Here is a 20,873-nt window from a genome sequence, read left to right on the forward strand (position 1 = left end):
CGGCCCTTTGAGGGCAACCATAATGCTGATACGGCCCGCCATGAAATGGACACCCCTGGTCTACTGTAATCACGAGCTTTGAAACTGCGTTTCCCCAGAGTGAGATCTTCAGGAGGAGGGAAAAAGCTGCGTTTTCTCAGGCTGTACAGGACACAGCTTCCCCTTGCTGTGAGCGAGACCGGAGAGTGCACATCGCTGTCCAGTGTGCACCACCATTGCTGCATATCGGCGGTCTGAGCGGGATCCGGAGCAGTGAGTTCTAGAGTGCCAGAGTCACCTGGGTGCAGAAAAGAGAGCAGACTAATCGCTGTGTGAGACTGGATGGTGAGATGCTGCTGTAGGCATTTTCTATCTGCTGCCAGAGAGAGAGCTGCTGTATGGTCAGGAAACTGACCACACAGCCATCTAGTAGCCTAATTGCTGCCCCAAGGCTCAACTAGGATAAATCTACTGTGCACCAACGGTACAACTAGGCCCCAATGCTAGCCGGCTGAAGAGTTAGGCCTTAAGACTGTCCCTTTACAGTCACTACACAGAACTCTTCACCTATTGGTTATGCTGAGAGGTACCTCTCGGGGGACATTGCACCATATTTTAGACATTCTTCTAAACTAGTAAGTGTGGGATCCGACATAGTGGCCTCAGTTCATCTTAGAACCAAACCATAGAGACTTCACCACTGGAGCCGCTGAGGGATAGAAGAAACCATACGCTATATTGGCCTTGGTTGATCTCGGAACCCAACCATAGAGACTTCACCACTGGAGCTACCGAGAGATAGAAGAAACCATACACCATAATGGCCTCGGTTGATCTTGGAACCCAACCACAGGGACTAAACCACTGGAGCCGCCAAGAGATAGAAGAAACCATAGGCCATAGTGGCCTCGGTTGATCTTGGAACCCAACCACAGGGAGTCCACCACTGGAGCCGCCGAGAGATAGAAGAAACCATAGGCCATAATGGCCTTCATTGATCTTGGAACCCAACCACAGAGACTTCCCCACTGGAGCCACCGAGAGATAGAAGAAACCATACGCCATAATGGCCTCGGTTGATCTTGGAACCCAACCACAGAGACTTCCCCACTGGAGCCACCGAGAGATAGAAGAAATCATACGCCATAATGGCCTCGGTTGATCTTGGAACCCAACCACAGGGACTTCACCACTGGAGCCGCCGAGAGATAGAAGAAACCATAGGCCATAATGGCCTCGGTTGATCTTGGAACCCAACCACGGAGACTTCACCACTGGAGCCGCCGAGAGATAGAAGAAACCATAGGCCATAATGGCCTCGGTTGATCTTGGAACCCAACCACAGAGACTTCACCACTGGAGCCACCGAGAGATAGAAGAAATCATACGCCATAATGGCCTCGGTTGATCTTGGAACCCAACCACAGGGACTTCACCACTGGAGCCGCCGAGAGATAGAAGAAACCATAGGCCATAATGGCCTCGGTTGATCTTGGAACCCAACCACGGAGACTTCACCACTGGAGCCACCGAGAGATAGAAGAAAACATACGCCATAATGGCCTCGGTTGATCTTGGAACCCAACCACAGAGACTTCACCACTGGAGCCGCCGAGGGATAGAAGAAACCATTTGGTAGTTGGGTGCATCTTCTGCCAGATATAATCATTTTGGGTGGGAGGAATCTTTAATTAAAAAAATGTCGACGCTGATGTTGGTCACGTATGAACTGACCACCGACCACGGGAAAATAAAATAAGCCCAGGAGATTTCTTTTAGGGTGGAGTCGTCCTTGCACCATCCGCTGCATTTCCTCTGAAACGTTCCGTATATTTCTCATTTCTCCGTAACCTTTTATTTTGTTGCAGCGTAGACGGAGCGCCCATTAGGCGCCGGGATCGTTCTCGCGTGCAGTAATAGAGTTTTATCGTTTTGTTACAAATGAATAATCTCATCTAATTGTTTTTAACTTTTCACTGGGACTTGGCAGAGCTCTCGGACGAGATCCAACGACTTTAACGGCGCTGAGTTTTTCATTACGCGGAGTTCAACACTTTGGGAATACTGAAATGGATATTTCCCCCAGAAGGAGATGGCGGGATTATGTGGTATGGACTTGCTGGGTACGAGTAATGCTTAGCGGAGCTCTTTAATTATTTTCTGTTTTTAGGTGGGTTACAATTTCTTCTGCGCTGACGGTGGAGCCCTGGCGGGCACTTCTCTTTCTCATTATCCAATGGGGCCCCTCTCTATTGGCAGCCGAAGCTCCTCATTGGATAATAAGTAAAGAGTAAGGGCTGTGTTGGGTCTCAAAAGCCAACAGTTTGCTGAGGGCAGCTCAGTTTGGGGGTTCAGGGGCCACAAAGAAAAAAAGACTTGACCATTCATGGTGCTTTTTGAGGACTATAACAAGAATGTGTAGGTTAAGGGTAGGGATGAGCTCCAAGTTTGGTCCAAACACGAGTACTGTGTACCCCTTACTCACTCACATAGGGGAGGGTAGTATCTGGGGGTGCCCTTATTATGAAGTGCACCCCAATATACTGACCTCCCCTATGGGCTTATAAATTCTGATAGGCCCCTGCCTGCAGACCCCCCACAACCACCGGACCAGGGTTATGTGGAAGGGGCCCTTCCCATCAACATGGGGACAAGTTGCTTTACCGGTAAGGAGTACAAAGAACCATTGCTTGGACCGATCTGGGGGTTCATCTCTACCCCTAACCTATCATCCTTAACTTATCCAGATTCCGATAGGCCCCTGCCTGCAGACCCCCCACAACCACCGGGCCAGGGTTGTGTGGAAGGGGCCCTTGTTCTCATCAACATGGAGACAAGGTGCTTTCCTGGTAAAGAGTACATAGTAACAGTACGTGGAGCGATGTGGGGGGTTCGTCTCCACCCATAACCTATCATCCTTAACTTATCCAGATTCCGATAGGCCCCTGCCCACAGACCCCCACAACCACCGGGCCAGCGTTACGTGGAAGGGGCCCTTTCAATCAACATGGAGACAAGGTGCTTTCCCGGAAAGGGGTACATAGTATCAGTACGTGGATCGATGTGGGGGTTCATCTCCACCCCTAACCTATCATCCTCAACTTATCCAGATTCCGATAGGCCCCTGCCTGCAGACCCCCCACAACCACCGGGCCAGGGTTGTGTGGAAAGGGCCCTTGTTCTCATCAACATGGAGACAAGGTGCTTTCCCGGTAAGGGGAGCATAGTACCAGTACGTGGAGCCATCTGGGGGTTCATCTCAACCCCTAACCTATCATCCTCAACTTATCCAGATTCCGATAGGCCCCTGCCTGCAGACCCCCCACAACCACCGGGCCAGGGTTATGTGGAAGGGGCCCTTCCCATCAACATGGAGACAAGGTGCTTTCCCGGTAAGGAGTACATAGAACCAGTGCTCGGACCGATCTGGGGGTTCATCTCCACCCCTAAACTATCATCCTTAGCTTATCCAGATTCCGATAGGCCCCTGCCCTCAGACCCCCCCACAACCACTGGGCCAGCGTTACGTGGAAGGGGCCCTTCCCATCAACATGCGGACAAGGTGCTTTCCCGGTAAGGGGTACATAGTACCAGTACGTGGAGCGATCTGGGGGTTCATCTCCACCCCTAATCTACCATCCTTAACTTATCCAGATTCCGATAGGCCCCTGCCCTCAGACCCCCCACAACCACCAGGCCAGGGTTGGGTGGAAGGGGCCCTTGTTCTCATCAACATGGAGACAAGGTGCTTTCCCGGTAAGGGGTACATAATACCAGTGTTCGGACCGATCTGGGGGTTCATCTCCACCCCTAACCTATCATCCTCAACTTATCCAGATTCCGATAGGCCCCTGCCCTCAGACCCCCCACAACCACCAGGCCAGGGTTGGGTGGAAGGGGCCCTTGTTCTCATCAACATGGAGACAAGGTGCTTTCCCGGTAAGGGGTACATAATACCAGTGTTCGGACCGATCTGGGGGTTCATCTCCACCCCTAATCTACCATCCTTAACTTATCCAGATTCCGATAGGCCCCTGCCCTCAGACCCCCCACAACCACCGGGCCAGGGTTGTGTGGAAGGGGCCCTTCCCATCAACATGGAGACAAGGTGCTTTCCCGGTAAGGAGTACATAATACCAGTGCTCGGACCGATCTGGGGGTTCACCTCCACCCCTAACCTATCATCCTCAACTTAAAAACCAACTGGCCATTTATATGCCTAAAGAGGACCTGTCACCTCCCCCAATGCAACACATAGAGGGCCTGTTAGCCTCCTTGTGATAGTAATAAAAATCTATAAACAAAAAAGTGTAAAAAAAAATAAAATAATTAAAAATAATTTGAACAACTTTCTTAAAGCACCCCCCCCCCCGTCACCCCCCCCCCCCCGTCACCCCCATGCACACCCTATAAAGAAAGAGCAGCATGAGGCAACATCAATTGGACCAGATGTGAGGTATTGGGGTGTGCCATGCCTATAGGGAATTTTAGCTACCGTAGATTTTTTTTGCGATTTCACGGGCGTGCGCAGTTTTAAGACTTGACATGTTTGGTATCCCTTTACTCGATGCAACCCAAGGTTTTACATTTTTTACCAAAATAATATTGTGTTTGCTTCATTTTAGTACATTTTTTGGGTGTTTCTTATAAAAAATAAAATAATAAAAACTACCACCGTTTTATTCTGCTTTCAGAAAATAAAATATGGGGGGGGGGGGGCAGGGGCAGACTGATAACTGATGGAGTTTCCGGGAAACGGGATCATGGGGCCCCTGTGTCCTCGCCTACACTCAAACCACACCCAGAAAAACCTACGAAAAGGTACCAGGGGCATCTCATGGGGCCCCCTACTGACCCCGGGCCCTCAGGCAGTGCCTGGGAGCCCAAATGGTCAGTATGCCCCTGGGGGGGGGGAGGGGGGTTTACAGTAAATTCTAGCAAAAAAAAATGCAGAATTTAGCGTGTGCGATAAATAAATAAATAATCTGCCGTGGTAGGCGCACTGGTAATAATCGCCATCCCGTCGCGGGAATAATTTTGGCGCACTAGTTACATTGTATCCTTCTAGAGTAAATATTTAAACTGAGCTGTCTGTTGTATATAAGGCAGTGCCCCCCCTCCCCCCCCCGCAATCATCCATCAGCCGTGACGCAGCGACAGATTCGCTATTAAAGCTTGCTGTTAATATCTGCGTATCGCGGCGGCCGTCATTTTTCGCTAGACGGCGTTTTGGTTGAAGACAGCGAGCTGATTACAGATTATAAAAGATTGCGTCCCGACCGTACGGGTGAGCGGTAATTACTGGTTAATGGTCTATAACGCTTCCGGAAGGAACATAAAACTCGGCGCGCGGCGAAAGGGACGTGAAAAGGATTATCGCGTAGATCTAAATTCCAGATAACGCCAAGATGGATCCCCCAAACGGTCGCCTGAAAAAGGGCGCCGTCGCTTTAATCGGAGAGCGCCGCGCTGATAGCCCGGCGTGCAAATATCCGCGCCGTAAAATCCCGCCGAAAGGAGTTTTCCATCTCCGGAAGACGCGGATGACATTTCTCTGTTTCCAGACTTAATGGCCGCCCCGCATTAGTCTGGGCGGTAAAAGCGGGAGCCGTCTTCACATCGACGCGTGGTTAAAGGTGCGCGGTTTGCGACGCGGAGGTCGGCGGATGATATCATCGCTCGTACGCGGCTCTTGCATTTTGATTGAAATTGATGGAGTGGCGGCTCCACCTTCTGTCTCCATCCCCCTAATGTGTCTAGTATGTGTATTTCCTATGATTGGCAGCACCATCTAGTGGCCATAATGCGGTATTTTCCTGAAATACCGCAAACAGGAAAATACCGCATTTTGGCCACTAGATGGAGCTAATGATCATAGGAAATACACATAACAGGGATTATTGGTGAGACATTTGCGCAGCAAATTTTTTATAGAACTACAGCCCTCAAAGACAGCTCTCAGTCTCCACTAATGATTACTAGTGGTGGTCACATGATCAAGGATCAGGGGCTGACTGAGTATTTGGAAACTCAGGCGCTGCCCGAGGGCCCGGGGTCAGTAGGGGGCTCCATAAGATGCCCCTGGTACTTTTTTCATAGGCTTTTTTGAGCTTGTGCAAGGACACAGGGGCCCCATGATCCCCTATTGCCCGGGGGCCCCATGAGTTGTCAGTCCGCCCCTGTCACCGATCTTTTCCACCCCCCCCCCCCCAGGCACACAGCCCTACAAAAGGGATGCCGGGGCTGGGCGGGAAGGGGATAACAAGGCTCCTTTTAAACCTCTGGATTATTTGCGTAAAGGTGGGTGGAGTCTGAAATGCCCGCTGCTGCCAATCATTGTTCAGGAAGACCACACCCACAGAAAATTGAGCGTCCCAATGGGGTCGATGGACTAAGGGCCAGTTCACAAGTTGGGGGGTAGGGCAGCCCTTTTATTTCAGTGGGATTCCCCACCCCCCTAGAAACGCGAGGAAAGAAGTCCCCGACCCTTTTTTTTTAAAATCATGCCGCATGTAAAAACGCGCCATGGTTGCCGATACGCGTCGGTGGGGGGGGTGCCATTAAAAATGAATGGAACCCCCGCACGCCTGCCGATGTTCAGCACGCTTCTCTGCGGGTCGGGAACGCAAATGTGCGCGCGTTTCCCACACACAGATGTGACGCAAAATTGCCCGCTTTCCTGGCGCGCAGAAACGCGTTGCCCTATAGCGGACGTGGGCGGTGCCATAAAGAATGAAAGGAACCCCCGCACGCCTTCTGAAGTCCAGCACGCTTCTCTGCGGGTCGGGAACACAATTGTGCGCGCTTTTCCCACACACACATGTGACGCAAAATTGCCCGCTTTCCTGGCGCGCAGAAACGCGTTGCCCCATAGCAGACGTGGGGAGGGGCCATTAAATGTTAAGCTGCCAAGCACCATGCGGTTCGGTTCATTGCGATTTCGGAAAAGGGGCGGGACTTCTTCTTTCGTGTTTCTTGCGTGTAAGGCGGCCCATTGAAATGAATTGGCTGCCGTTAACGCGGCTCGCAGGGACGCACGCGCAATCGCACCTCTATGATGTGGACCTCGCCTAAACCTGTAAATGATCCTCTTTAATTGGCTAAAGAATCTACGGAATACATTTAGCCGCCATATTTGATGAAAATGCACCTCACACCACGCCCGGTGCAGGAACGCTTGATGAAGTGTTGATTTTCCCGCACCGTGTGGAAACACGCCGCCACGTGCAGTGCGGACTCACGCAGGTTCCGTTCATTCTTAATGGCACCCCCACTCACCCAGCAAAATGTGGGTGCGTCTGCGGGCCGCCAAACCACCTGTTACCGCCGTACCATGCAATTTTGCGCAGCGCGATTTTACCTGCCGTACGTTTTGCGCGTTCCCGTATGTTCGCCGGCCCATTGACAATAATAGGCTACTGAAAACGCGTTGGGTGGGAACCAACTTCTAGTGGCACCCCCATGCATCTAGCATGGCGTGTTCACAGCCACCAAACCGCATGGTACCACAATTTTAAACATCACGCCTGCCATACTTTTTGTCCGTTCTTGCGCATTTGAAATAGGCTGCCAAAAAAACGCGCTGGGCGGGAATACGCAAAGAAGAAAAAATGCCTATACGGTGGGAACCAACTTCAAATGGCACCCCCATGCATCTAGCGTGGTCACAGCCACCACGCCGCCATACTTTTTGCTCGTTCTTGCGCATTTGGCAACCCATTGATATAGGCTGCCAAAAAAAAACACGCTGGTCAGGAACGCAGGAAAAACGCACATGGACGCACCTCTACCAACGAGCCCTCAGAGATTTATTTATTTCATGTACTTATATAGCGCCCAGGGGCAGACTGATAACTAATGGGGCCCCCGGGCAATAGGGGATCATGGGGCCCCTGTGTCCTTGCCCACACTCAAACCACACCCAAAAAAGCCTATGAAAGGTACCAGGGACATTTCATGGGGCCCCCTAATGACCATGTGCCCTCGGGCCCGAGTTTCCCAATGGTCAGTCCGCCCCTGATAGCGCCATCAATTTATGCAGCACTTTACATATATATATTGTACATTCACATCAGTCCCCGCCCCCGAGGGGCATAAAATCGAAGGTCCCTAACTCACATTCATACATACACATACTAGGGCCAATTTAGACAGGAGCCAATTCACCTCCCAGCATGTCTTTGGAGTGTGGGAGGAAACCCACGCAGGCACAGGGAGAACATGCAAACTCCAGGCAGGCGGTGCCCTGGCTGGGATTCAAACCAACGACCCGAGTACTGCCAGGCTGAAGTGCTGACTATTTAGCCACTGTGCTGCCCAACCATTTAGCCACTGTGCTGCCCAACCATTTAGCCACTGTGCTGCCCAGCCATTTAGCCACTGTGCTGCCCAACCATTTAGCCACTGTGCTGCCCAACCATTTAGCCACTGTGCTGCCCAACCATTTAGCCACTGCGTTGCCCAGCCATTTAGCCACTGTGCTGCCCAACCATTTAGCCACTGTGCAGCCCAACCATTTAGCCACTGTGCTGCCCAACCATTTAGCCACTGTGCTGCCCAGCCATTTAGCCACTGTGCTGCCCAGCCATTTAGCCACTGTGCTGCCCAACCATTTAGCCACTGTGCTGCCCAACCATTTAGCCACTGTGCTGCCCAACCATTTAGCCACTGTGCTGCCCAACCATTTAGCCACTGTGCTGCCCAGCCATTTAGCCACTGCGTTACCCAGCCATTTAGCCACTGTGCTGCCCAACCATTTAGCCACTGTGCTGCCCAACCATTTAGCCACTGTGCTGCCCAGCCATTTAGCCACTGTGCTGCCCAACCATTTAGCCACTGTGCTGCCCAGCCATTTAGCCACTGTGCTGCCCAACCATTTAGCCACTGTGCTGCCCAGCCATTTAGCCACTGTGCTGCCCAACCATTTAGCCACTGTGCTGCCCAGCCATTTAGCCACTGTGCTGCCCAACCATTTAGCCACTGTGCTGCCCAACCATTTAGCCACTGTGCTGCCCAGAGATGAGATCTCTCATGAAATGAAACAACAAAGTATCAGCCAGGACCTTTATAAACGGGTAATATGCGAAGCGCGGCCGTTCTTTCCGCGACCCCATGTGACAGCCGCTAATTGAATGCATATCCGCAGCTGCGCTCCCGCAGGATCCCGTCTGAGCGGCCTCCAAAGCAGCTAATAGACGCTTTGCTCTTCGCCAGCCGATGCAAATGAAGGAAAATTCTATTTACAGGAATTCGCTAACAGAATACGTTTTTTTTTTCGTCTGCTGCCGCCGCGGCCGTTCTGCTCGTTTGGGGCTCAAAGCTTTTATAGAATATTTATTATTTTCCCAGCTTTCCGGTGCTGAACATCGATGTGCGGCATTCAGGTGTAATCCCGGCTGCCCGTAGATTGGCGCCGTGCCGCATAGCAGGTAATAGAATAGTAAGACGTGGACTTGGGCGCACCGCAAGGGATCTTCATCTGGGAGATTTAAATGTCGTGTGACACCGCCGCACATCTGACTATTCCCACAGAGAGCTGGAAAGTACAGAATGGAAGCGGTGATGTCTATTAACCTGGCCTGACCGCCGGTCACAGTGAGTGGGCAGGGGACCACAGGGGGGGGGGGGGGCAGAGCGTTCAGAGGGTGACTAATAGGTACTGCGATGCTCTGCGTGTTCTGACACCTTTCAATCAGAAGCAACATTAACCTTTTCACCAGTTTGAGCTCCAGTAGCTCTTCCATTTCATTGGACTACACAGACCAGCCGTCCCTCCCCACCTCCATCAATGAGCCTTCCCTCCCCACCTCCATCAATGAGTCTTCTCTCCCGACCTCCATCAATGACCTTCCCCCCACCTCCATCAACAAGCCTTCCCTCTTCACCTCCATCAATTACACCTCCATCAACAAGCCTTCCCTCTTCACCTCCATCAATTACACCTCCATCAATGAGCCTTCTTTCCCCACCTCCATCAATGAGCCATCCCTCCCCACCTCCTTCAATGAGCCTTCCCTCCCCACCTCCATCAATGAGCCTTCCCTCTCCACCTCCATCAATGAGCCTTCCCTCCCCACCTCCATCAATGAGCCTTCCCTCCCCACCTTCATCAATAAGCCTTCTCTCCCACCTCCATCAATGAACCTTTTCTCCCCGCCTCCATCAATGAGTCTTCCCTCCCCATGTCCATAAATGAGCATTCCCTCCCCATGTCCATAAATGAGCCTTCCCTCCCCACCTCCATCAATAAGCCTTCCCTCCCCACCTTCATCAATGAGTCTTCTCTCCCACCTCCATCAATGAGCCTTTTCTCCCCACCTCCATCAATGAGTCTTCCCTCCCCATCTCCATCAATGAGCCTTCTCTCCCCATCTCTATCAATGAGCCTTCTCTCCCCATCTCCATCAATGAGCATTTTCTCCCCATCTCCATCAATGAGCCTTCTCTCCCCATCTCCATCAATAAGCCTCCTCCACACCTCCATCAATGAGCCTCTTCTACCCACCTCCATCAATGAGCCTTCCCTCCCCACCTCCATCAATGAGCCTTCCCTCCCCACCTCCATCAATGAGTCTTTCCTCCCCACCTCCATCAATGAGCCTTCCCTCCCCACCTCCATCAATGAGTCTTTCCTCCCCACCTCCATCAATGAGCCTTTCCTCCCCACCTCCACCACCAATGAGCCTTCACTCCCCACCTCCATCAACAAGCCTCGGCCACCCATGACCCTGTTGAAGGTTTTCCTTCTTTGAAACACTTTTGGTTGGTTGACCACTGCACATCGGAAACATCCCGCAAGAGCTGCAGTTTTGGAGTTGCTCTGACCCCGTCGTCTAGACATTACAATTTGTCAAAGTCCCTCGAATCCTTAAGCTTGTCCATTTTTCTGCTTTCAACACATCAACTTCAAGGACAACATGTTCACTTGGTGCCTAACATATCCCATCTACTTTCAGGTATCATTGTGAGGAGATAATCCGTGTTATTCACTTTACCTGTCAGTGGTCACATTGTTATGGCTGCATATTGGAGGCCACAGGGGCATTCCAATAGGTAAAAAAAAAAAAAAGAATGTTGTGGCTGATCAGTGTATGTTTTTCTGATGATTGTATTATTATCAGAGTAGCGTAGGTAATTATCAACATTCGGCGCGATTCGCTGATACCGCAGTGATGTCACTCCCAGCGAATTGACTGGCTGCGTCCTCTGACGGGGCCACAGCTTGCTGTACAGAACATCCGGTACTCTTTAAACTTCTAAATATGCAAATATTCCTCTCCAGTGAGTGCGGGAAGATGTATGCGTTGGATTCTGAGAAGCGTCGTCTGTGTTCTGATCTATAATGAATCACAGAAATGGAATCATCTTCTATTATTATATGAAAATGTTCCTAAAACGCCATTATCTTATATTATCATTATATGTGATTGAAAAATCGCACGCCCGAGTGCCAAGACACACATTATATACCAGACACAACCTACCCGGCTGAAAACTTCGGAGACTTGGAGGTTGTTACATTTCCCCGATTCTGCTACCGCAGTGCAGAGGCCCTTTAAAAGAGAACCTGTCACAAAGCAAAATCCCGGCATCAGAATGCAGTCCATGTATTTCTTTTATTGCCGGTGCAGCAGTGGTAAAGTTTCATCGACCGAGTGCTGGAACTATACTGCCAGAGCGCATTTATGGCGGCAATGCTAGTCCTAGACTGACTGGGTCCAAAAGAAAAGGAGGATGGTAGTGGTGGGGGCAGGGGGAATAATTATTCCTGGAGGGGCAGTGCTTTGAGATGTTCTTCTTCCGGCTATCGTTGGGGCCCTTTAAGAGCGTCTTTGCACTTAACAACAGTCCCAGTTAACCCGCATGCGATATAGGTACGGTATAGTCGTGGCGCAGGTGCAGGTAGATGTGGTTCAGATGCGGGATAGGTTTGGTATAATGCGTTAGAGGGCTGGCATAGGTGTAGCCTAGGTTTGGAATAAGTGAGGTATAGGGTGTGGTATGGATTGGGTGCATTCAGTGTCTTGCCTTCGGTGTCTCAGTCTCTGCGAGCGCTATCTGCAATAGTGAATAGCCCTCCCTGGGATGCTGTGGTGACCTTGTGCTGTAGAAGGGGGGGCCCCATTACAACTCTCCCCGAAAGCCTCCAGCAATCAGTAGAGGGTCAGTGGGTGCTCCAGTCCCACATCACAGGGAATCACCGTAAGTAATACTTTGTGCCCTGTAGTAGAACTATATCAACGAAAAGAAGGGGGGCTCCATTACGACTCTTCCTGATCAGCAGTGGGAAGCAGAGGGTGAGTGGGTAATCCAGTCCCCACATCACAGGGAATCACCGTAAGTCAGTGTTTCTCAACTCCAGTCCTCATGGACCCCCAACAGGTCATGTTTTCAGGATTTCCCTCAGATGAAACAGCTGTGGTAATTACTAAGGCAGTGAAACTGATCAAATCACCTGTGCAAAATAATGGAAATCCTGAAAACATGACCTGTTGGGGGTCCATGAGGACTGGAGTTGAGAAACACTGCCGTAAGTAATACTTTGTGCCCAGTAGTAAAACTATATTAAAGAAAAGAAGAGGGGGCCCATTACGGCTCTTCCTGATCAGCGGTGGGAAGCAGAGGGTAAGTGGGTGCTCCAGTCTTCCTGCTGCAGCGGTGGCAGGTGCTGTGATGTGATGTGGGCGGTGCTGTGCTGCCCACGTGTGTCCTAGCTCCCAGTCTCTGGCTTGGATCTCTGCTAGTCTCCTGCAGGCACACGAATATCCAGACAGAGATGTTCTCTCTCTCCCTCTCTCTCCTTCTCTCCCCCCTCTGTCCTTCTCTCTCTCTCTTTCTCTCTCTACCTCTCTCCTTCTCTCCCCCTCTCTCCTTCTCTCCCCCCCTTCTCTCTCCCCACCCCCCTCCCTCTTTCTCTCCCCCTCACCTCTCTCTCCCCCCTCTCTCTCCCCCCTCTCTATTTCTCTCTCGCCCCCCCCCCCCTCTCTCCCCCCTCTCTCTTCTCCCCCTTTCCTTCTCTCTCTCTCCTATCTCCCCCCCTCTCTCCTATCTCTCCCCCTCTCTCCCGCTCTCCCTCTCTCTCTCCCTCTCTCCTCTCTTCCCCTCTCTATGCCCCCCTTCTCTCTCTCTCTCCCCCCTCTCCCTATCTCTCTCTCTCTCTCTCTCTGCTCCTCGCTCTCTCTCCTCCTCTCTCTCTCCCTCTCTCTCCTCTCTCTCCCCCCTTCTCTCTCTCTCCTCTCTCCCCCCTCTCTCTCTCCTCCTCCTCTCTCTCTCCTCTCTCCCCCCTCTCTCTCTCTCCTCCTCCTCTCTCTCTCTCTCCCCCCCTCTCTCTCTCTGCTCCTCCTACTGTATTGGGATCTGTGGTGTACGGAGTCTATCTGTCCCATTATATGGCTGCTGTCTTAAGACACAACTCCCAGAATTCTCAGCGCTCTGCATTGAAGTCTATGGGCTTGCTTTGCTTTAGCTCTCCCCCTGCTGGGCGGAGGAGGATGGTGCAGCCCAATGTCAGTATCTCAGTAGAGGGGGGAGAAGAATAAAAGGCAGTGTCTCCTCCTCCACATTGCTGTAGCCCAGCACCCAGCTACACTGGAAATAACGGGACCTCCAGCACTCCAGTGTGGGCCCCGGATTATCTCTTCGCACTTTGCTGCTGATTTCCCTTTCCCCTTTGCCTTTATTTCCCCCTATGATCTTCATTAATGAATGGTTCTTGCTGAGAGTGAGATCAAACGTAACGCCAACCATTCCCAAAAGGACTGTAAGGAGCACAAATGTGGAAGCAAAGATATGTGAAGGGTTGTAGGAGATCTCTAACAGTCTCATGTAACATGTCCCCATCTTCAACCACTCTGGTATTCTGTGCCGCACCGGATCATCTACTGTAGCCTGTCAGCAATCTCTTACCATTCATAGTTTGACAGTCTCCTGTAGTCTATTTGCAGCCTCTGACAGTCTCCTCTAGTAAGTCCACAGTTTATCAGTCTACTGCAGTATATCTGTAGCCTCTGACAGTCTCCTGTAGTATATCTGTAGCCTCTGACAGTCTCCTGCAGTATATTTGTAGCCTCTGACAGTCTCCTGTAGTATATTTGTAGCCTCTGGCAGTCTCTTGTAGTATATCTGTAGCCTCTGACAGTCTCCTGTAGTATATTTATAGCCTCTGACAGTCTCCTGTAGTATATCTGTAGCCTCTGACAGTCTCCTGCAGTATATTTATAGCCTCTGACAGTCTCCTGTAGTATATCTGTAGCCTCTGACAGTCTCCTGTAGTATATTTATAGCCTCTGACAGTCTCCTGTAGTATATCTGTAGCCTCTGACAGTCTCCTGCAGTATATTTGTAGCCTCTGACAGTCTCCTGTAGTATATATGTAGCCTCTGACAGTCTCCTGTAGTATATTTATAGCCTCTGGCAGTCTCTTGTAGTATATCTGTAGCCTCTGATAGTCTCCTGTAGTATATTTATAGCCTCTGACAGTCTCCTGTAGTATATCTGTAGCCTCTGACAGTCTCCTGCAGTATATTTATATAGCCTCTGACAGTCTCCTGTAGTATATCTGTAGCCTCTGACAGTCTCCTGTAGTATATTTTATAGCCTCTGACAGTCTCCTGTAGTATATCTGTAGCCTCTGACAGTCTCCTGTAGTATATCTGTAGCCTCTGATAGTCTCCTGCAGTATATTTGTAGCCTTTGACAGTCTCCTGTAGTATATCTGTAGCCTCTGACAGTCCCCTGTAGTATATTTATAGCCTCTGACAGTCTCCTGTAGTATATTTATAGCCTCTGACAGGCTCCTCTAGTAAGTCCACAGTTTATCAGTCTCCTGTAGTATATTTGTAGCCTCTGACAATCTCCTATAGTACGTCCACAGTTTGATAGTCATCTGTATTCTATTCAGACTTTCTGGCAGTTTCCAGCCTCTGACAGTCTTCTGCTTTATTCCTGCACTCTCTGATAGTCTCCTGTCCTTTTTACAGCTACTGACAGCCTCTCCTTGTATAGCGACAGCAAATTTACAATCTCGGACAGTCTCCTTTTTAATGTATTCACAATCTCCTCCAGTTTTCTGTTGTGTGTCTGCACTCTCTAACAGTCTCCTGTATAATTGTTATAGCTTCTGACAGTCTCCTCTTGTATGTATACAGTTTGACAGTCTCCTTTAGCATAGTCACAGCCTCTGACAGTCTCCTGTAGTATGTCCACAGTTTGACAGTCTTCTATAGTATATTCAAAGTTTCTCCTCAAGTAAATTCCAGTCCAGTTTGTTTTATGTCTGCACTCTGACAGTCTCCTGTATTATTTTTTACAGCTTCTGACAGTCTCCTGTAGTTTATTTAACGTTTCTGACAGTCTCCTGTACTATATTCATAGTCTCTGGCAGTCTTCTGTTTTATGTCTGCACTCTCTGACAGTCCCTTGTATTATTTTTACAGCTTTTGCAGTCTCATCTTTTATTCTGCAGTTTGATTGTCTCCTGTAAATTATTTACAGCATCTGACTGTCTCTGGTAGTATATTCACAATCATTGGCAGTATATCCACAGTCTCTTGTAGTTTGACAGTCTCTTGTAGTGTGATCACATCCTCTGAAAGTCCCTTGAAGTGTGTTCACAGCCTCTGACAGCCTGATGTAGTGTATTCCCATTCACTGACAGTCTCCTGTAGTATATTCCCAGAATATGGCAGTCTCCTGTAGTATAGTCACAACCTCTAACAGTCTTCTGTTGTATGTCCACAGTTTGACAGTCTTCTGTAGTGTATTCACATCCTCTGACAGTCCCTTGAAGTGTATTACCGTTCACTGACAGTCTCCTGTAGTATATTCCCAGAATATGACAGTCTCTTGTAGTGTATCCACAGCCTCTGACAGTCCCTTGAAGTGTGTTCACAGCCTCTGACAGGCCTGATGTAGTGTATTCACAGTCACTGACAGTCTCCTGTAGTATATTCCCAAATTATGGCAGTCTCCTGTAGTGTATTCACAACCTCTAAACAGTCTCCTGTAGTGTATTCACAACCTCTAACAGTCTCCTGTAGTGCATTCACAACCTCTAAACAGTCTCCTGTAGTGCATTCACAACCTCTAACAGTCTCCTGTAGTGTATTCACAACCTCTAACAGTCTCCTGTAGTGCATTCACAATCTCTTACAGTCTCCTTCAGAGGATTCACAGTCACTGACAGTCTCCTGTAGTATATTCCCAGAATATGACAGTCTCTTGTAGTGTATCCACAGCCTCTGACAGTCTCTTGTATGCCTGCACTCTCTGACAGTTCTCTGTAGAATTTCACATACTGGTGTTCCATGTGGCCCTTTAGCGATGTCAGGGGCCACACTTGGCGTGTTATCTGTGCCACGTGAGGACAGGACAGATGTCAGACACATTTGGGAGACGTCAGGAGTCGCTCAGCGGGAGAATGGAAATGTCCCCCATAAAGTCCAGCTTTAATGAGTCTCCGATCTCCAGACGGCGTTTACGGCCGCAGGCCGCGCGGTTTACCGGACGACATTCACCAACAGATAAACAGGAACGTTTTACGAGCCAGTAACTCCGGCGCTCATTGTTGGACGGAGACAAAAGAGGCTTTAAATTGTTTCACCAAAAAGGTCATCGGGCCGGCAGACCGCATTGTGAACCTGTCGCGGCCATTTTTTCGGGGGGTGATTAAGGCCGGGCGGCATTGTCTGCAGAACAAGCCAATTACGGGGGTTTGCAGGAGGCGGGACGACCTTTGTAATTAGTTCTTTTATTCAAAGCAGAACGCCACAAAAGAATCGCCAATTAGCCGCCATAAAACGAAACTTTTCTTTCTTTTTTTTTTTTCCCTTCGTATGTTTTTGGAGAAGCTCCCCGAGGAAACGTAAAAAGAGACCCCCCCCCCCCGCACACTTTGTTCTCTCACCACCAATTTTTCCTCATTAGCGTCGTTTTTTTTAGTCTCGCAGAGCCTTAATGAGCGCACTTATCCCGCTAACAAGGTACGGAACGCAGGTGAAGTTCAGCCGCTAATCCTTTCATGTCAACTTCTTGGAAAGTCGCTGACAGAGTGAAGAGGCGTAGAGGGGGTGCAGAGAGGTGGGGGGAGGGGCGTGGATAGCTGGGGGTGCAGGGAGGTGGGGGGGCATGGAAAGCACAGGGGGTGCAGAGAGGGGGGTGTGGGGGGGGGCACGGAGAGCTGGGGGGTGCAGAGAGGGTGGGGGGGAGCGCGGAGAGCTGGGGGTGAAGAGAGGGGGAGAGAGGTGGGGGGGAGGGGCGCGGAGAGCTGGGGGGGTGCAGAGAGGTGGGGTGTGGGGGGGAGGGACACGAAGAGCTGGGGGGGTGCAGAGAGGTGGGGTGTGGGGGGGAGGGACGCGAAGAGCTGGGGGGGGTGCAGAGAGGTGGGGTGGGGGCACGGAGAGCTGGGGGGGTGCAGAGAGGTGGGGTGTGGGGGGGAGGACACGAAGAGCTGGGGGGGTGCAGAGAGGTGGGGTGTGGGGGGGAGGGACGCGAAGAGCTGGGGGGTGCAGAGAGGTGGGGGGAGGGGCGCAGAGAGCTGGGGGGGTGCAGGGAGGTGGAGGGGGGGCACGGAGAGCTGGGGGTGTAGAGAGGTGGGGGGAGGGGCGCAGAGAGCTGGGGGGGTGCAGAGAGGTGGGGTGTGTGGGGGGGAGGGGCGCAGAGAACTGGGGGGTGCAGAGAGGTGGAGGGGGGCACGGAGAGCCGGGTGGTCCTGGGCCCGATACGGGACGGAGCGCAGACTGCCAGGGACAATCGTTGTACAGATTCATCAAAAGTTTCTTTATTTGATACATTTTGATACTTTGTTATCTCTTGAAAAAAATAAATACTCTGACTGTGACGTAAGGGGAGACTCTGATGGAGACCCTGAGTGTGCGGGGACTGTGATGTGGACTCAGGAGGGTAAAAGGGTAGTCTAATGGGGGCCCTGATATAGGAGGGGGACTCTGATGGAGACCCTGAGTGTGGTGGGGACTCTGATGTGGACTCAGGAGGGTAAGAGGGTAGTCTACTGGGGGCCCTGATATAGGAGGGGGACTCTGATGGAGACCCTGAGTGTGCTGGGGACTCTGTGGACTCAGGACTCTGTAGACTCAGGAAGGTAAGAGGAGGTTCTGAGGGAATTCTGATGTAATTGGGGACTCTGATCAGAACTTTAATATGAGGAGACTCTGATAAAGATCCTAATGTAAGTGGGGATTCTGATGTAGGAGGAGAGTCTGATGTGGACTCTGCTGGGGATCCTGATGTAAGAGAAACTCTAATGGGGATCCTGATAGAAGAGGAGGCTCTGATGTGACTCAGGAGGGTAAGAGGGTAGTCTAATGGGGGCCCCGATGTAAGGGGGGGGGACTCTGAGGGGAATTCTGATGTTACCAACTCCCTTTCCTCTCTGTATGTAGCATCATGGGCGTGTCCTTATATCAAAAGTATGGGGGGAGTGGTGTAATTTGTGGGTGTGTCTAAGTATGGTCAATTGGGACAGATGGAAGGAAGCTGTGTAGGTGTGCGGTCACACCGGCAGAGCTGTGTAAGTGTCAGGACTGGACGGACCATCTACCAATCACTTTTGGGTGGAGTGACGCTTTCAGGGCCTCTTTCTGCGGGGGAATCCTGTCCTCCCCGACCTTTTCTCCATCTCCTCTCCACTCCTCTCCGGCTCCCTTTTTGAAAGATTGCAGCAATTTCGTCGGCTCCTGAAACGCCGGCATTGTAGATAAACTGCGCTTTAGTCTTTATTACTTTTCTAAGAGTCGCGGAGAGGGAGATCGCACTTCCCATCATCCCCTCCCGCACTTCCCATCATCCCCTCCCGCACTTCCCATCATCCCCTCCCGCACTTCCCATCATCCCCTCCCGCGCTTCCCATCATCCCCTCCCGCGCTTCCCATCATCCCCTCCCGCGCTTCCCCTCATCCCCTCCGCTTCCCCCCACCCCCTCCCGCGCTTCCCGTCACCCCCTCCCGCGCTTCCCCTCACCCCCTCCCGCGCTTCCCCTCACCCCCTCCCGCGCTTCCCGTCACCCCCTCCCGCGCTTCCCGTCACCCCCTCCCGCGCTTTCCCTCACCCCCTTCGCGCTTCCCATCACCCTCTCCCGCGCTTCCCCTCACCCCCTCCCGCGCTTCCCATCACCCCCTCCCGCGCTTCCCCTCACCCCCTCCCGCGCTTCCCCTCACCCCCTCCCGCGCTTCCCGTCACCCCCTCCCGCACTTCCCCTCATCCCCTCCCGCGCTTCCCATCACCCCCTTCGCGCTTCCCATCACCCTCTCCCGCGCTTCCCCTCACCCCCTCCCGCGCTTCCCATCACCCCCTCCTGCGCTTCCCATCATCCCCTTCGCGCTTCCCATCACCCTCTCCCGCGCTTCCCATCACCCCCTCCCGCGCTTCCCATCATCCCCATCCTGAACGATCGCAACGTTCTGCAGAATAAAAGGACGACCCGCGTGCAAATCACATTTCTTTTCAAGTTCAAAGTCAGCGACAGGCAATGCCATAAAAATTTTGTCATAAATGATTATTATTATCATTTTATATTATTGTTATATTTATTTATTTATTTTTTTGTAATTACTGATTACCTGTTATTGAGATATATATATTATATAATATTTTTTTTTTTTTGGTTGAATTATATGGAATATATTATACTACTCAAATTTATATATACACCGTGTTACAAATGATTCTGCAGATGATATTTCCTCCTTTCCCCCAATAATTGATGTAAATATCAGTCGGCAGAATTCTCAGGTGACAACTAGAAGAGGACAATTCACATTTTATTGAACAAACCTCCTAATGATAACAGGATTTGTGTTCCGGATTATTCCGCACAGGAAGTTTCCAAACACTTTCTAGGTTGTAAAGAACTGAAAATTGTCATTTGTTGTGTTTGCAGCAAATTTACTGAAATCAAAAGCTATTTCAATCCAACTTTTCCCAACATTGTAACTTTGTAACCATTTGAAGCGGTCACGTTACATTGTAACATAGGAGCCCTTATCTGATAGCAGATCACAAGTCTGGCATCCATTGAACTTGGCAGTTTTTGGACAGTTTCTGCTGGAATTTGTTTGCAAGATGTCAGAATAGCCTCCCAGAGCTGCTGTTTGGATGTAAACTGCCTCCCACCCTCATAGATCTTTTGCTTGAGGATGCTCCAAAGGTTCTCCATAGGATTGAGGTCAGGGGAGGATGGAGGCCACACCATGACTTTCTCTCCTTTTATCCCCATAGCAGCCATTGATGCGGAGGTGTTCTTTGCAGCATGAGATGGTGCATTGTCATGCATGAAGATGATTTTATTACGGAAAGCATAGTTCTTCCTTCTGTACCAGGGAAGAAAGTGGTCAGTCATAAACTCCACATACTTTGCAGAGGTCATCTTTACACCTTCGGGGACCCTAAAGGGGCCGACCAGCTCTGTTCCCATGATTCCGGCCCAAAACATGACTCCACCACCGCCTTGCTGACGTCGCAGCCTTGTTGGAACAGGGTGGCCGTCCACCAACCATCCACTACTCCATCCATCTGGACCATCCAGGGTTGCACGGCACTCATCAGTGAACAGGACTGTTTGAAAATGAGTCTTCATGTATTTTTCTGCCCAATGCAGCCGTTTCTGCTTGTGAGCATTGGTTAGTGGTGGCCGAATAGAAGGTTTCTGCACAGTTGCAAGACTCTGGAGGACTCTACACCTTGATGTCCGTGGGACTCCAGAGGCACCAGCAGCTTCAAATATCTGTTTGCTGCTCTGTAATGGGATTTTAGCAGCTGCTCTCTTGATCCGATGCATGGATCTGGCAGAAATCTTCCTCAATGTGCCTTTATCTGCACCAACCCGTCTGTGCTCTGAAACAGCCACAAATCTCTTCATAGTGCGATGATCACGCTTACGT

General features: G+C 50.8%; 1 protein-coding gene across 3 annotated transcripts in view; it reads left to right on the forward strand.

Moving 5' to 3' along the window:
* The window catches only part of LOC149433924 (rhombotin-1), a 180,249-nt gene that overhangs the window by 123,705 nt on the left and 35,671 nt on the right, over positions 1 to 20,873 (forward strand). The window contains exon 1 of one of the 3 annotated variants that reach the window (XM_089664283.1): positions 9,233 to 9,407. The exons of the other annotated variants lie outside the window; for them this stretch is intronic. The gene's annotated coding sequence lies outside the window, so the exon portion shown is untranslated. Of the gene's footprint in view, positions 1 to 9,232; positions 9,408 to 20,873 lie in introns of those variants that run through there. 3 annotated transcript variants of the gene reach the window in all.

Source organism: Staurois parvus, unplaced genomic scaffold, assembly GCF_062004578.1.
Source record: "Staurois parvus isolate SC_StPar_1 unplaced genomic scaffold, SC_StPar_1.0 ptg001878l, whole genome shotgun sequence".
NCBI classification, from domain to species: Eukaryota; Metazoa; Chordata; class Amphibia; order Anura; family Ranidae; genus Staurois; species Staurois parvus.